A 16,903-nucleotide genomic window follows, 5' to 3' on the forward strand; every position below is an offset into this window, starting at 1 on the left:
AATTTTTTCCCCTTTCTTTTCACTTTCCTTCTTTCTTCTCATTGTTTTCAAGGAAGGGGATATGGCTTGTCACCTTGTGACAGGGAACCACAATCTAGGGGAGACTGGGTTTACAGCGCCTTGTTCTTTTCGCTGAAGTTTAGAACAACTAGACATGTCTCAACAGAAACATTTCCCCCAAAGTGAGATAATACTTGGACTTCTCTATTTATGGTCAATTTAAAAGCTGGGACAGATGGCATGCTATTACTTTTTTTTTTTTTTTTTTTCTGATGGAGATGAAACACAGGAAGACATTTCATTACGCAGTTGTCAGGGAGCAAGACTTTTACCTGCCCACTGAACCCTGGCAAGTTTAATGAAATGAATTTCTGCAGGGCTGTTTCTTGACCTGTGATGTGTCTCAGTCGACGGGGTCACGCACCCTGTATCAATGAGATGAGATGACTGGAACGTTTGTGACTTTTTAAAAAGAAGTCCAACACGTGGAAAGCCCTGTAGGTTGAACCCCGAAGGAGGGACTTACAAACAGAAGCTCCTCTTTTTCTTTAAAGGCTGTGACAAGAGTTAAAAGGGGCCAGTTCCCCTGCCTCCCCCTTTCGGGAGTGCCCGCCGATGCATCTTGCCTGAATTTGAATAAAAAACCTTTCCGGGGAGGAATGTGTTTGAAGAAAAGAGGTTGGTGGTGGTGGTGGGGGGGGTGTTTGAAGAGTTTGAAGGTCCGTGAAAAAAGCTTGTGCGTGTGCTTACGGCGGGTGTGTGTCTGTAAGAGGACGAGTGTGGGTGGGTGTTAGTGCACGGGTGTGAGCTATGTGAGTGGCATGTGTGAGTGTGCGCACACACGCGTGGGGGGGGCTGCGTGAATGTGTGCACGCCCGTGAGCGTGGGTCCGTGTGTGGGTGGCCTGCGGGCGCCGGTGCGCGGTGTGTTTGGGCGACTGTGTATATGCCGTGTGCGTCCGTGTGTCCGCGTGTGTGCGAGCGCGTGTGCGCGTGTGCCCGTGTGCCGCGGGCGGGAGAGGCAGCTTCGGCTCAGCCGTGGCAGAGCAGTTAGTACAGAACTCCTAGTGCAAGGGGAGGCTGGGGAGCCGCCAGGAAGACGAGCAAGGGACCTTTTTAACAAAAGCTCAGTTGGGTCCCTGCGGGGCCAGCCAGCAGAAGGGACTGGGGAGCGCTGGCTCTGCGCCAGGGAGGTCGGGCTCCCGCCAGCTCCGCACACACCCTTTATCATGCCCTCCGCAGGGGGCGTCCTAAGGCCTGGCGGTCGGGAAGTTTCCGCAGCCGCCGCCGCCGCCGCCGCCGCCTCGGAGAGCACCAGCAAGGACCGCGGAGTGAGTACGGCAACTTCGGGTCTGCCTTGCCCTGCGGGGTGGGTGAAGGGATTTCTGGTACAAAGAAAGCGAACACTCCGCTGACCTGAAAGACTGGAATTTCAGCTCTTTTCCTTTCCTGGGATCTAGTTCCTTCCCCCTTCCTCTCCCAGCCCTTTAAACCCGAGATGACTGGGTCAGTGACTCGCCCCCGCCTTCCCGCCTGCCCTGGGCCCCGGGTTTCTAGCTTTTTAGCTTGGAAAGGAAAACCACTACCTGTAAGTATCTGCTTTACGTCCTTCCTCTCATCTTCCGAATGTTCTGTTAGCAGAAAGCTCCAGAGGTGGTTTGCGTGGTAGCGTTCGCTTCCCGTCTCCTCGCAAGAAGTGCGCAGAGTCCGCTTGCCAAAGTTTAGTTCTCATGTCAACTCAGGAAGGTGCCGGTTTGCCCTGTTAAAAACCCATATGCCCACCACGGGAGTCTCTTTAGTATGGACCACAGATTATAAGGTTTCTGGACCCGTCCCCACGGCACTCACCAGTGAAATCACCATTTTAAATTTTGTAACCCACCCGCGCCGCCACCCTGGATCAGAAGGTTTCTTAGCTACATGAAATGGCAAAGGGAAATGAAAAAACTGACACAACGGGTGCTATCCTCACGGCATTCAGAGAGGGGGAAGTTTGCCCGAGATGGAGTTTTGGATACCTGACTTTGGTTTAGTTCTATTTGGAGATATATATTTTTTAAAAGCATGGTTTCTATTTTTATGGGGATGAGAGGGAGTGTTGGAGAGGCAAAGAAATCATTTTGTTCTGAAGTTTAAACTTCAGTTTAAACTGATGTTTAAGTTCTTTCTTATTACCCAGATTTGGTGCTGTAATGAAGAGTTTCTTTTAGTTTTCATCTGGATCACAGAAGTAATTTTCAAGGCATTTAATTTTCCTTTCTGCCTTTTTTTTTTTTTTTTTTTTTTTGGTCTCCTGTGCTCAGTCTTGTTGCCTGGTGTGAATTACAAAGCTTAAAAAGAGCATTTCCGGGGGCTGGTTAGAGTTTATGGCCTGGGAATCTTGCTGGAGAGATTAACCTCTTCACGGCTGCTTTGCAGCCCAGACCTAGTGATCCAAACGTTCCCCAGGTTTCTGCTCCGGAAAACTGACAATAACTATCCCTGGCTCTCATTAAAGCTTGAAGAATTGCTCCCCACCCCCTGCTTATACTTGATAAAAGTGCCTTTAGTATGATTCTAGGAAAATGTCGACAACTTTGCTCTTTCTCTTTCTCGCAGATTCTCAGAACTTGGTGTCCTAGGAACCAGTTGGGAGCTTGCTGAAAGGCAGGTGCCTAGGCCACACCCTCCCACTTTAGGCCTGGGGAGGGCCTGAGAGTTTATCCGGGTGATTCTGAAGCACGTGAGATCCCTTTTGGATAAGCACAGCTCTATGTTGTCCTGGGCAATTAAATGCTTGTCCTGTGGCTGGTTAATATTAAACCTCATATCTAAATGATCAACTTGAATTTCAGGTGATGTTGAGCATAAAAGTTATATGCAACATGGCTTTGCATGCTTGGCTGATAAAGCAGGGCTTTCGACCAGCTTTCCCACCAACCTCATCACTGTTTCCTTGCTCTTCTTTCCATCCATGCCTTTCCATTTTCACAAGTGAGGAAGGGACTTGGGCAGAACCAAAGGTGCTCTCACACCATGTTCCCTCCTCCATGTGATGGGATGTGTGGTCTGACTTGACCTAGCACACGACCAAGCAATGCTTGTCTTAGAATCTTTCCACCCAGGGCTGTTCTCAATTCTTAATCAGCCTCCCAGGGATACTCTGCTTCTGGGGATGGGCTAGGCTGAGTGGGGCTGAACTGAGCTGGATTATTTCTTGGGACACTTCAGGAGCAGTCTAATTCCTAGAAACTGAGTTTAGATTAGGCCATCCCACAGAGATTGGAGAAAGGGATTCCTCTAGTATGCTGAGGTCCTCGATTGACATATGAAGGTAAGAACTCAGCCTCCATCCCCATCCCCAATGACGTTTTATGCCATTGTATATTTATAGGAAAAAGAAAATAGGATGTGGTCATCAGTTTCCTTCCCCCCGACCCCCCAACCTCACTCCAAATGTTTGCAGGTGCCTGCTACATGCCCGGTCCGGTGCTACTTTCCAAGGACTGTGGAAAGATCAGCATGTATAGTGTGGACAGAGCCCTTGTCCTCATGGTGTTTCAAGTCTTGAAATAAACTTGCTACCAGTCTTGGATGAGCCAGCTAATACTCCCTAAACTTCACCTCCTCCATCAATAAAACAAAAGAGTTGGCTTAAGTGAATTTGAGTATCTTTCCAGCTATGATACTCTGACATTGGCGGACACGGTTCAGTCTTCTAAACACAGACAAGGGGGAATAGGAGCTTTTTAGCATTTGCTTTGAAAACAGGCCCAAAGATTTGGCTTCCTGCTTTTCTTAACGATTTTTCAAAAATATCTTTTAACTCTTCTTTCTCTCGTCAGAGACCAAGACTGCCGGTAAAGTGAGTTAGACAAATTCTGCCTTTGCAGAGCACACAGTCATCCCCCACAATGGGCTCCTGTAACTCTCTGGAAAGGCTGTTTCCCTGGGCCAGGTTACCTAGGACAGCAGCTTCTTATCTTGTCTGAATCTGGTGTTGCTCCCCCTGTGGAGTGCTGGGTGGTCTGAACCGGGCTGGCCAGCTCTGGCCCCTGACCCTTTCATTCAAGTGATTTAATAGCTTTTGTGATACTAGGTGAGAGGCTCCAGCAGAGACCTTTGAGGGTCTGGGAAAGAAAAAAACCAATTCCCTAATGAAATCCGCATTTTGTCTGTACTACAGTTTCTCTTACTGCTGTGACTGCGGGACTGCTGCATTTCAAAGGGTTCTAAAACTTGGCCATCAAGATAAGAAAATATAGCTGTGATCTGGGCTCTTCTGGCTGCCTGCAGATACTATGTTTGGTGGGAAGAACTACTCACTGGAGGACAGCGTACAGGGATACTGCAAAGTTAGGATATTTTTGACCAAAAGTTCTTGGCCTCTTGTTGGTAGGGTTAAAGGAAGTAACAAAATAGTCTTTGGTTTCACTCTTATCCCTCCCTATTTATGGGGTTGCTGATACGATGTCAAAAATACTTCTTTTGTGCATTTGCAAAGGCTTCTTAGATTATATGTTACTCTTCACTCTCAATTTTATCATTGAAACTTTCATATCTGACTTCTCTAGAGACCAAAACAGATAACACTCCAGGACCCACTGAGCTCCACGTCCTTCCTGTAATTTTCCAAGTCCCTAGGATCCTACCTCTGCCTTCTGTCAAGCGTTATCAGCTGCTCAGGACTTACAAATGCTCCCTAAATTCTTACCACAAAAAATGACTTCATATCTTGTGAAGTCGCCCTCAACGCCATGCCATTTTCATCCCAGGATCTCCATTTCCTATTAGTACACAAATTCTTCATTTTGTCAATGATCAGCCAAAACCACTGTGAAGTTAGGAGAATTTCAGAAAGGACTGACATTCCCAGATGAGAATTCATCCACATGTTTCAAAGTTGCTGGGTGTTTCCTGTCCAATCCCTTTTGTAGCCCAGATTTGTTTTTCCCATTAAAGCGATTCCCCTCCTGGGAAAGGCCAACACAACAACACACAATAGCAGTGCACTAATGCTGTTTTATGCAAATCTTCCTCTTTGTTATATCGTGGTGGGCTAATTTGGTTTCATCCAATAAGCATTAGTGATTGTTTTGAAACCAAAAGGAAGTATTAATAGGAGAGCTCAAATATTAAATTGAAGTGGTGTAATAGGGAAAAAAAAAAGATCTTTGAATAAATTTCAGCTGGGTTCCAGTCCTTGGCTACAATATTCTTTGTTTCGGTAATGCTGGCCCAGTTACTTAGTTTCCTCTGCGTCAAGTGAGGGTACGGACACTTACCGGATGTTCATGGGGCTAAAGGACATTTGGAAAGCACCTAGCATGATCCATGATGAATGACAAGGATCAATGAGTATTTCTACTAACACAGGTGTGAAGGCTGGAAAGAACCATGCCTGTGGCAAGCTGCTCGGTCCATAGGTGAAAACAGAAATGAGAAATCAAGCTTTCTTCTAGATTTCATGGACAGGGAAGAATAGATGTTATCCCACCACTTCCCTGGCTTTGGTCCCACTTGATTCCTTCTCCCAGCTGGAACAGACCCATGAGCTCCGGGACCATCTGAGGGATTAGTACAGAGAAAGCAAGGGCAGTGTGAAAATCAGTCTGCCCTCAGTTCTTCTGACCCTCCAGAATGGAAAACTTTTATAGCCATTTCATATATAAAGACATTATTTTAGGTTTTTGGCAGGGAGGATTTTGCTCCATTGTGGCCAGGGGTCCCACTTCTGGGGCAAATGTTTAAGAATTTGAAACTTGGGGATTGTACCTTGGGCAGTTTGTGAGCTATTCACCAAAGAGAAAACGACAAAACATAGCCATTCAGACATGCGCTGCTCACCCCGCACTCCCCCATGCCCCCAGCCTCGGTATTTCTCTTCCAACAGTGTTTTCTTATAGCTCCGGTGTTTGCACTGTGATAAGCCAGTCACTCAGCTAATATTTACTAAGTTTCTCTGGGCCAGAGAAGATGACCAGGAGAGGAGGGACTTGAGTGAACAGAACAATCATGGTTGTTATCTTTGAGAAGCTTACAGACTAGGGTAAAAAGGTTGACTTTTTTTTTTTTTTTTAAAGATTTTATTTATTTATTTGACAGGTAGATATCGCAAGTGGGCAGAGAGGCAGGCAGAGAGAGAGGCGGAAGCAGCTTCCCTGCTGAGCAGAGAGCCTGATGCAGGCCTTGAACCCAGGACCCTGAGATCATGACCTGAGCGGAAGGCAGAAGCTTTAACCCACTAAATCACCCAAGTGCCCCCCAAAGTTGACTTTTAATCAAATGACTGCAAAGAAACAATGAAATGCCACATGCGGGGAGGGTATCCCAGGATTCTATGCAAGCAGATAGAACTGGTGTGGGAGAGAGACCGAGACCTGAAGGAGGGACAGAAGTTAGCCAGGCAAGTGGGAGTTTCGTAGAAGTTGGGGAAGGGCATTCACGGCAGATGGAACAGCACGGATAAAGCATATTAAGACTCGGAGTGGACAGTGCAGTGAGTTTAAGAAGGGAAGAACTGTGTGACTAGCTTGCCAGGAGATGGAGGAGAGTTCTGTGAGAAGAGGCTGGGGAGAGGTAGACGACAATCATGCAGGGAAATTCTGTCTCACAGTTAAAGGGGACCCCAGAAAGCACCGAATCCACACTCCCTCTCTGGGACGAGAATCCCTTCCTCTGTCTTTATCGAAGCCCTTGCCACTATTGGACAACTCGGAAGGAGAGTTCTGTCTGAAAGTAGGGTGCAGGGAACCTGGGTGGTACAGTGGGTAGAAGTTCTGACTCCTGGTTGCGGCTTGGGTCGTGATCTCAGGGTCATGAGATCTGTGTTCAGCAGAGATTCTCTCTCTCTTCCCCGGCCCCTCCTGCTCATGCTCTCTCTCTCTCTCTCTGTCTCTCAAATAAATCTTTAAAAATGATTTATCTATGTATTTGCACCCTGAACCCAGAGAGTAAAGTCTCTCTTCTTTCGAATCATTCGAAGACAGACTATTTCTTTCATAAATTACTGTCCAAGCAGGTCTGCACTTTCCCGTTCACATGCAATCCGTTTTTGGGAAAGCTGTTTTACATTTGTGCTGTGGAAAGTGAACTTACTGGCTTCAGTCTATTATTCTAGCCTCCAGTTGTTGAGAGCGTGGATCTTGATTGTGTCCTCACTGATAACAGTTGACTTTTTTGGATTTGTGTTGTTTGTGAATTGGTTGAGCTTGTCTTCTGTAACTTTGCAGAGGATTTTGGGAAATTATTTAACTAGAGGAAGCCAAACATGGAGCTATGGGCACCCCTGAAGATGTTTCTCTTAAGAGAAAGGGTGCCCCTAATCTCTTTTTATTTTGTTTTTAGAGAGGAAACTAGACACAACATCTCTATAGCCCAGACTCACAGATATGTTCAAGTCTAAATGAAAAGAGTTCAGTGACATCAGTGTATGAAAGCATAGTTTGACTGTATTTGCTGATTTCATTTACCACCATCCTCAGAGCTACATCGGTGTGGCTGCTTTTCTGTTTTGGGCTTGGATTTGGGAAGGGCCACTGGCCTGCCCATTAAAACCCATTTATCAAATGGGTGTTGAATGCCTATCACATGCAGTAATAGTTCATCCTCCTGCCTTCAAAACACATAAATACCTACACCATCAGGTAGGATGTGATAAATGCCCCATGATAGGTTTAAATAAAATGTGATTCTTCTGCTACAGCAGAAAGGAAATTTTGCCAAATGGAATGATCATGTCTTTGGACATCTTGAAGGAAGCATTTCACAAGACCTTAATACTTAAAGGTTTTAATCAGGATGGAAGCAAAGACATTCCAGGCAGGGGCATACATGGACAGGGGTGTAGAGATGGGGAGGATGCAGCAGGTCCTTGTGACCATGTCACTGGGGGCTACGGGACGGGGTTGGGCTATGGTGTGGTAACACATATGTCTAGAAGTGTTAGCCAGAGTGGATACATAGTGAGAAGCTAGCTGAGGTGAAAATTTTAAGAAATGCCATATTTTTGGCAGTGCAGCATGACCCAGAGAAGATTAAAAAAAAAAAAAAAGAAAGAAAGAAAGAAAGAGAAAGAAGAACAAATGAAAGAGAAAAAGGCAGTGGTTAGGTCAAAAGAGAACCAGGAGTATACAGAGGTATAGAACCTGGTACAGAAGCAGTTATGCAGACAGTGGGTGGAGGGCACCATTGTATACTGTCAAGTTCAGAGAGGATTGTTGGAGAAAAGTTCAAGTTGACGTATCTAATGGTGGGTCCCTGGCAGCCTTTGGGACAGCTGTTTCATCGGACTGGAGGCTATCAAAATCAAGTGATCCTCTTCGGGAACACAAGGTGGTGAGGATGTAGGCTAGTTGGTCAAGGGGAGCATATGGTGGGAAAGGAGAAAAGAGGATGTTTGACAAGTAGTAGGAATAAGAGTCATAGTGACACCAGTGAAAGTAGCAGTGGTCAGAGCCAACATTTGCCGAGTTCTCACTGTGTTCTAGTTGTCTACACACGTATCTGTGCATCCGATTCTCACAGCATGACTCCAGGCTGGTGTTTCAGCCCCTTTTCACTGTTAAGACAACTGAGACTAAGAGAACTGCACTTGGCCGAGATGATGTCAGGCGGCAGGACCAGCGTTCAAATCTAAGGTCTCTGCGTCCTCAGGACTCACCGGTGTGGCCACTTTTCTGTTTTGGGCTTGGATTTGGGGAGGGCCACTGGGATGCCCATTAAAACCCATTTATCAAAGTAACAAAAATTTTAAAAAAGCACACAAGAATGGGAAGGCACTTGAAGAACTAATTTCTACTAAGTACGGGATAAATCTCTGCTTAATTTCTGAAAAGACAGTATAACCTTTTGTAGCACAAAGTCATTGCTGTGTAATGTGCAGGACGTGGTTGTGCACTGGTGAACCCATCCTGTTGCGGTCCAGCCCACGGCTCTTTGCAAATTCCAGATGCAAGGGCATTTTCTCTTCCTTTCCTCTCCTGTCACTCTCCTTACTTCCTTCACCTTTTCTTTCAATAATTGCCTCATCTTAAGAAAATCAGACTCTAGGACACCTGGGTGACTCCATCGGTTCAGGCTCTGCCTTTGACTCAGGTCATGGTCCTGAGGTCCTGGGGTCGAGCCCTGCATCAGGCTCCCTGCTCCACAGGAAGTCTGCTTCTCCCTCTTTCCTCTGCCCCTTTAACTGATCATGTTCTCTCTCTCTCTAAATAAAATCTCTAAGAAAAAAAAAAAATCAGGCTCCTCCTCCCCATCTGCCACAGCTCGGTAACTTTGATCTCCTCCCTGACTGCGGCCTCCGCGAAGATCCACTGCTTTCACACAGTAGGTTGGCGTGAAGCGCTATAGCATTTTAAAACAACTTTGCTCCAGTACTGGAGAACAGTTGGTGCCTTAAGCCCTTAGAATTCTGTAACAATTAAAAATAGCCACTGCTGGAGGTATTGATTGGTGATTAAGAGGTCACTGGGGGTAACTTTTCAGTATAGAAAAGGAGCAGGAGTTGAGTGGCCATTGGACTCTATTACGTAGCTACCCAAGACTTTCACACTCTTCATCCCTGTGTACCATATGTATGAATTTGCTATGGCTGCCATAACGATGAACTATAGACTTGGTGGTTTAAACAGTACAAATTTATTTTTTCACAATTCTCGAGTCTAGGAGTCCAAGATCAAGGTTTTAATAGGGCTGTTTCCTCATGAGGCCTCTCTCCTTGGCTTGTGGAACTGATTTCTTCTCCCTGTGTCTTTACATGGTGTTTCCTCAGTTACCCACCTGTGTCCTAATTTTTTCTTTTTAGAAGGACATGAATGATATTGGATCAAGGGCTACCCTAATGACCTTATTTTAATTTAATTACCTCTTTAAAGACTCTGTCTCTAAATATAGTCACATTCTGAGGTACTGGGGGTTAAGACTTCGATCTATGTATTTGGGGAGAATAAAATTCAACCCATAAAGACCAGGCCACCATATCAAGCCTCTGCTTGTTGTTACTTAACTGATCTTCTAAATGCTGAGGACAAAACTGCAGCAGAAGGAAATCGAATAAAACGCGTGGACCTATAAATTCACGTTTAGAAATCCATTTGTAATACACTCTGGATTTTGAGCTTGACTTCAGGGTGGGGAGATGAGGAAACCTTTTTGGGCAGGACTAGCTTTGAACTTCTAAAAATTCTAGGTGAAACCCATTCTGCTTTTCTTATTTGGCTAAGAAGCCCGCACAACGCCAGTTTAACCATTCAGGTGAGGAGGGAACCATGTGCCGTGTCCTCGTTTGCCTTGCAGATGCTGTGAAGCCTCCTATGTTGGTTGTTGCTGGATTGCTTTATTGGAAACCAGTGGCCTTTATTTTACCCCCAATACAGAGACATTTCCTTTTTTTTTTTTTTAAGATTTTATTTATTTATTTGAGAGAGAGAGAAAGAGAAAGAGGGAGCATGAGAGGGGGGAAGATCAGAGGGAGAAGCAAACCCCTTGCTGAGCAGGGAGCCCGATGCAGGACTTGATCCCCGGGACTCCAGGATCATGACCTGAGCCGAAGGCAGTCGCTCAACCAACGGAGCCACCCGGGCACCTGACATTTCCTGGTCTGTAACTTTGTAAGTTGCGCTGGCATGAAACTCCTTGTAGTGTGTGGAAATCACAGGCTATGAGATTCAGTGGTAGGAAAGCTCAAGTCTTCGTACATCCCTTCCCCCACTGAAGTGTTTGTCTGCATTAAGAATGGCAAATGATGGGATGCCTCTATGGCTCAGTCAGTTAAGTGTCCGACTCTTAATTTTGGCTCAGATTGTGATCTCAGTGTTGTGAGATTGAGCCCTGCATGGGGTGTTGCGCTGAGTGTGAGGCCTGCTTTAGGCTTCTCTTTCTCTCTCTGCCCCTCCACCCTCTCCTGCTCTCTTTAAAAAAAAAAAAAATCTAGCGCTTTCTCTCTCTCCGTGTATATATATATATATATATATGGCAAATGATGACAACCACTTGAGATAAAAGAGACATAGTCAGGGATGATCTGTGGTGTTGCACAGCAGGCTTGCTATCATGGACAGCCCAGGGCTTGGAGGTATCGCCTCTGAATCATTAGCTCTATGGCCAGAGAGATCTGACATCAGAACTTCAAAATCTAAGACCTAGATTTTTCAGACATCTTAAGACCGAGACTGAAGACTTCAAGGGGATGACTTGGTAAGGAGCACAGATGCCCAGGAAGTGAGAGCATTTGAATTTGTTAATTAAGAACAACAACAAACGCAATCTTTACAACAACCTTGTGAAATTAGTGTTACAGATCCTCACTCCACAGATGATGAAAGGAAGTCTGAGAAGGTTTAAGTAACATTTATTTTGTAGGTTGAGGTTCTTTTGAACCTCTGAAGTGTTCAGAAAGTGAATGGCTTAGAGTGCTTATCCTTCGTTCAAAGGCTTAATTGATGTCTGTCTATGAAGAGATGTGTGAGGTAGAGAACATGATATAAACGTAGTGGAGTTATTACCTTTCTATTAATATAAAAAGAATAAAAAACAGTTTTATTTCCTTCAAAGGATCGATCTTTTTTTTTTTTTTTTAATTGAGCAGAAAAAACTCAAATTGTGAATCCTAAGCAGAAGGCTAGAGGCAAAATTTGAGCAAAAATTTGAATTGAGCAGAAAAAGCCAAATTGTGAATCCTAAGCAGAAGGCTGTAGGTAGTGAGATGGGCTCCCGCGGATAGGATCGAGGTTCATGAACTTGGTAGCAAATGTTAGAAGAGGCATGAGATGGTGGCTCCTGTTTCATTGAAGAACTGAAGCGAAGAAACTGGCACACTAGGAACACAAAAAGGAATTAGACTTTGGTCTACGGCCATACCACCCTGAACGCACCTGATCTCATCTGATCTCGGAAGCTAAGCGGGGTTGGGCCTAGTTAGCACGTGGATGGGAGGCATTAGACTTTGGAGTCACATGAGGGATTTTTAATTTATAGACCAGAAGGTCTGAGTGTTTATATTTTGCAGCAGATGATTAAGGAGAGAGCCTCAACTCCCCTTTTACTCTGATCAATAGTGACCACAAGTGATGATCTCAGGGAGACCTCCGACTCCCTGCCTAAACCCAAATGATTATTTCTATCATAACACGAACTATCATAATATGGGGGGGAAGCATGGAGAGATATTAGCCTTGTGGGTAATAAAGTTTGCTGTTGCAATACACATATTTAACTATGTCTTTAAAGATTCACAGCGAAGGAAAAGTTGGAATGCAATAGAAAGTAGTCCTTGCCCAAAATTTTGCTGGCTAAACTTGATGTTAATGTCTTTTATTTTAGACTGTTTCCTTTCTAACGAGTTTGCTACTTTGGGAAACCGCTGCCTCATGCCTGTACTTGTCACGCATGTGACTAGCTTCCTAGGAATGGCCTCCCAGCTAGGCTGTCTGGACAGTTTCCCTCATTTCCTCTCTGTCTGGGGCCATCCTGTCTCCCTCTCCTTTTCCCCATTGCTCCCCAAACTGGATCTTGCTTTTAGCCTCTTCCTGGTGCTGGTCTTCTGGGTGGGACCCCAGCCCTAGACCCACCACTTCACTCCACTCTGATGGTTTTCAGATATGCCAAAAAACCTACCTTCTGTCTTTGGGCACTAAAGCCCCCTTTACCACCTCTACTCCGAGGTGAAGAAAAGAAAGTGCTGTTGTTCACAGCAGTGATTCTCAAACCTGGTGGCTCATGAGAATCACCAAAGAACTTCTGATTTCAGATGGCTGGACCCCATGCAGGCAAATTACATCTGAAAAAATTTGAGATGATGCAGGAGTTGTCTTGAGATGAAGCCAGAGGTGGGCCCCTGCTGGCTTAGGAGTGACATTAGGGCAACACTTTGACCTTATAGTGTTTCTAGAATGTTGTCAATGACAAAAACCGTCTTCAGCCCACATGAAGGCTGTTTAATTACTTCCAGCAGTCAAGTGGGGCTGAAGCCATGAGAGCAACATCTCGTTTGTAACCACTGCTTTCCCTCAGGCCTCAGGAGATATTGGGGTCAACCATCACACTGCAGGAACTCTGCGGGCCCTGTTTACTATTGGTATGTGAAAGCAGCACCCCAAGCACCACCACTCCCCCCACCCCCACCCTGAGCACGGTTATAAAATGAACAGTGCTCCTGGAATTTGATGTATCGAACTGAGAAAAACCCAATAACGGAGTCTTACCTCCTTTGGCCTATACTCTGAAGGATAGGTATGTTAGCTGGCTTCCCCAGAAATACTTTCCGTCATGTTGAGTTTATGTCATGCTCAGTGACATCACAGTGTGAACTGCCTTCCACTGCTAGTCCGGACGCTATGCCTATGGCTAATACGTTCTCATTTCTAGAGGAATGATTTGCAAACCCACTTTTAAAAAATAGTCTATTTGTGTTTTGGAGACTTAAGAAAATGTTTACACCAAAACCACTTATGTGCACCCTATTTGTCTCTCTTTTTAAAGATTTTATTTCTTTCTTTGAGAGAGAGAGAGAGAGAGAGCACGCGCAAGTGTGCGCCCACAGGGGGAGGGGCAGAGGGAGAGAGAGAAGGAGAGAAAGGAACTCCGGGCTGACTGTGGAGCTGATTGCCTGGTCCGATCTCAAGAACCTGAGATCATGCCCTGAGCAGAAACCAAGAGTTGGCTGCTTAATTGACCGAGCCACACAGGTGCCCACTCTCTCTTTTAAAACACTTCTCTGACTTGGTTGTGCTTATAATTGTCGTGGTAAGCCACTCTTATACGTTGCCATATTCTTGTGCACACATGTATTCAACAAATAAGTCATCTCATCAGACATTCAGATACTTTTAATTTGCAGCCTGAGATTTTGTTTTTGAGCTAGGACTGAACCATTTTTAATCTCATTGCCTGAGAGCATTCTCCCACTCACTGCAGCCCACCCCCAATTCTGCCAAAGTAAGCAGATTATGTTTCCACTCTTCTTAATGCAATTAAGCTCAGCGGAGCACAGAGGGGTCGGGGACTCATGCATCTGCAGGAGACCTAATGGTGGCCGCTGGGTTCACCTGGGGGAGCCCTCAGTGTGGGAGAGTCCTGTGGCCAGCAAGGCCTGCTGGTGCCTGAGTAGCTGGATGTCTGCAGATCGTGAGGAAGGGCAGAGCTCTACAGCGTGGACACAATCGTGCTCGTGCTCGGTTCTGAACACCAGGAAGTCCCTGTGGCTTGCCTGGCTTCTTTTTTGTTGCCAGTATCCCTGCACCGCTCTATAGAAAATTTTCTAGCTCTGTTGGGTGTTACTGGAGAGTCAGTTCAACCTAAATCCCAGAACATGTCAAAGGATGGCTCAACTAATGATTTTTTTTTTTAACTTGATATACTTCAGTTTCTGAGCAGATTTCGGTTTATGGAAGAATTGAACAGCGTTCTCACATACACCCCATCTGCCCACTTTCCCCGGTTACTAACACCTTGTATGAGTATCAGGTACTACAGGGGATAAGCCAGTGATGATTATCTAAAGTCCGTAGTTTCATTAGGATTCACTAGTGATGTACATTCTCCGGGTTTTGATGAATGTTTAATGACAAGTATCCATTACAGTGGTAAATTTGTCACTAAGTTCTAGAAAACACTCTGATTGGCCTGGGCCAGAAAGGGGACGGAGTTACCCGGAGCCTTGCTTGCTGTCTCCGTGGGGGCGTGTGCCCCTGCGCGCTGGGGACTCCGAGCAACAACACATTTACGTACATTATCACGTTTAACTATTTTAATGGCCCTGAAAGGTGTCGCTTTTTGTATAGGTGAGGAAACAGAGGCCAAGAAAAAATAAGGACCTTGTTCAAGGAAATAGTGGAACTGGGAGAAATCTGATTTAAATCCAGCCTCTGTTCTTATTACTGTGGCATTTCCTTTCACTTCAGCAGTAATCCTAGAGCAGAGCATTAAGCCCTCCCCACCTCCTCCCTCCTCTTCCTTCTCCTGTACTATATTTGCAAAATTATTTCTAATAAACAAACATTCGTAAAACAACTGTTTGTAAAATAAAGTGATGTACAGGTCATGGCTAAACCTAGTTAGAATTGTGCTAAGATCCTCAGCAGAGAAGAAAGGAAACACTCTCATTAGAGTTCTGTTAAATTTAATTATTTGTTGGTGTTAAGAATTGTCATTTTTTTAAGGATTCAGTGTTTGTTTCCTTGTCTTGACCCCCATCTCCCTGAAGGGCAGGTATAGGCAGTGAGGCGAAGGCAAGAGATGTTCACTTGGCAGATCTTGCCCTGATTGAGGGCTTTGCCCATGTGCTGGAAGGCTGGCTTCCAGGAAAAGTACTCTCACACCAGTGTCTGCATCTCTGTGTATAGGACTTGCAGTTTTTTTTTTTTTTACTTTATCCCAGGATTTGATATTGTGGTGTGCTGTCCATTCTCTGCCTGCATTGGTGAATAAGACAGCAGGCAAATCAGTTCTTTAATCCTTGGCAAATCACTTTGCCCCTTAGGGCGGTTGCTTCCTCACCTTGACTTCTGTGTGTGTGCTGGAGTGTGCAGAGTATGGGCTTCAAGAACGGGGGCTTTGGAACCTGTCCGCTGGGGTTGGAAAGTCAGCTCAGTTGTTTATTAGCATATGCCTTGGACAAATTACTTACCTTAGAACCAGAATCCTTAGAATAGAATCTGCTCCATAGGTGGTTGTGAAATAGGACCAGATGTAAAGTAAGTACATAACACCCAAGAACGTTGGTTTAAGTAAAATTTGGAGGAGAAGCTCCTTCCAACCCTAGAATTCTGTGACTTTTGATGTACTGTGACTTAGTCTCAAACAACATTACATTTTTTTTTATCATTATCACTTGGTTTCTTAAGTCATCAAAAGCATTTCCAATGCAAATCAAAACTGCAGTAAGATACCATCTCACACTAGTTAGAATGGTTAGAATTAATAAGTCAGGAAGTGACAGATATTGGCAAGGCTGCAGAGAAAGGGAACCCTCTTACACCGTTGCTGGGAATGCAGGCTGGTGCAGCCACTCTGGAAAAATACTCTCAAGAAGTTTCCTCAAAAAGGTAAAAATAGAGCTATCCTATGACCCAACAATCACGCTCCTGGGTATTTACCCCAAAGATATAGATGTAGTGATCTGAAGGGACACCTGGACCACAGTGTTTATAGCAGCAATGTCCACAATAGCCAAACTGTGGAAAGAGCCTAGATGTCCATCAATAGACGAATGGATAACGATGTGGTGTGTATACACACACACACACACACACACATACATATGTATACATATGTATACATATGTATTCTATACAATAGAATACTATGCAGCCATAAAAATGAAATCTTGTCAGGACGCCTGGGTGGCTCAGTTGGTTAAGCAGCTGCCTTCGGCTCAGGTCATGATCCCAGCATCCTGGGATCGAGTCCCACATCGGGCTCCTTGCTCAGCAGGGAGCCTGCTTCTCCCTCTGCCTCTGCCTGCCATTCTGTCTGCCTGTGCTTGCTCTCTCTCCCTCTCTCTCTGATAAATAAATAAAATCTTTAAAACAAAACAAAAAAAAATGAAATCTTCCCATTTGCAATGACATGACTAGAATTAGAGGGTATTGTGCTGAGAGAAATAAGTCAAGCAGAGAAAGACAATTATTGTATGACCTCACTCATATGTGGACTTTAAGAAACAAAACGGGGGTGCCTGGGTGGCTCAGTCGGTTAAAGCCTCTGCCTTTGGCTCAGGTCATGATACCAGGGTCCTGGGGTTGAGCCCCACGTCGGGCTCTCTGCTCTGTGGGGAGCCTGCTTCCTCCTCTCTCTCTGTCTGCCTCTCTGCCCACTTGCGATCTCTGTCTGTCAAATAAATAAATAAAATCTAAAAAAATTAAAAAAATTAAAAAAACAAAATGGAGGTGCATAAAACAAAGAAGGAAAAAATAAAACAAGATGAG

General features: G+C 45.1%; 1 protein-coding gene across 1 annotated transcript in view; it reads left to right on the forward strand.

The window, feature by feature from the left end:
• The first annotated feature begins 764 nt into the window (after window positions 1-764).
• Window positions 765-16,903, forward strand: part of LOC132024140 (FRAS1-related extracellular matrix protein 1-like) — an 82,620-nt gene continuing 66,481 nt past the window's right edge. The window contains exon 1 of the mRNA XM_059410137.1: window positions 765-1,330. The gene's annotated coding sequence lies outside the window, so the exon portion shown is untranslated. The remainder of the gene's footprint in view (window positions 1,331-16,903) is intronic.

Source organism: Mustela nigripes, chromosome 9 (genome assembly GCF_022355385.1).
Source record: "Mustela nigripes isolate SB6536 chromosome 9, MUSNIG.SB6536, whole genome shotgun sequence".
Classification (NCBI taxonomy): Eukaryota; Metazoa; Chordata; class Mammalia; order Carnivora; family Mustelidae; genus Mustela; species Mustela nigripes.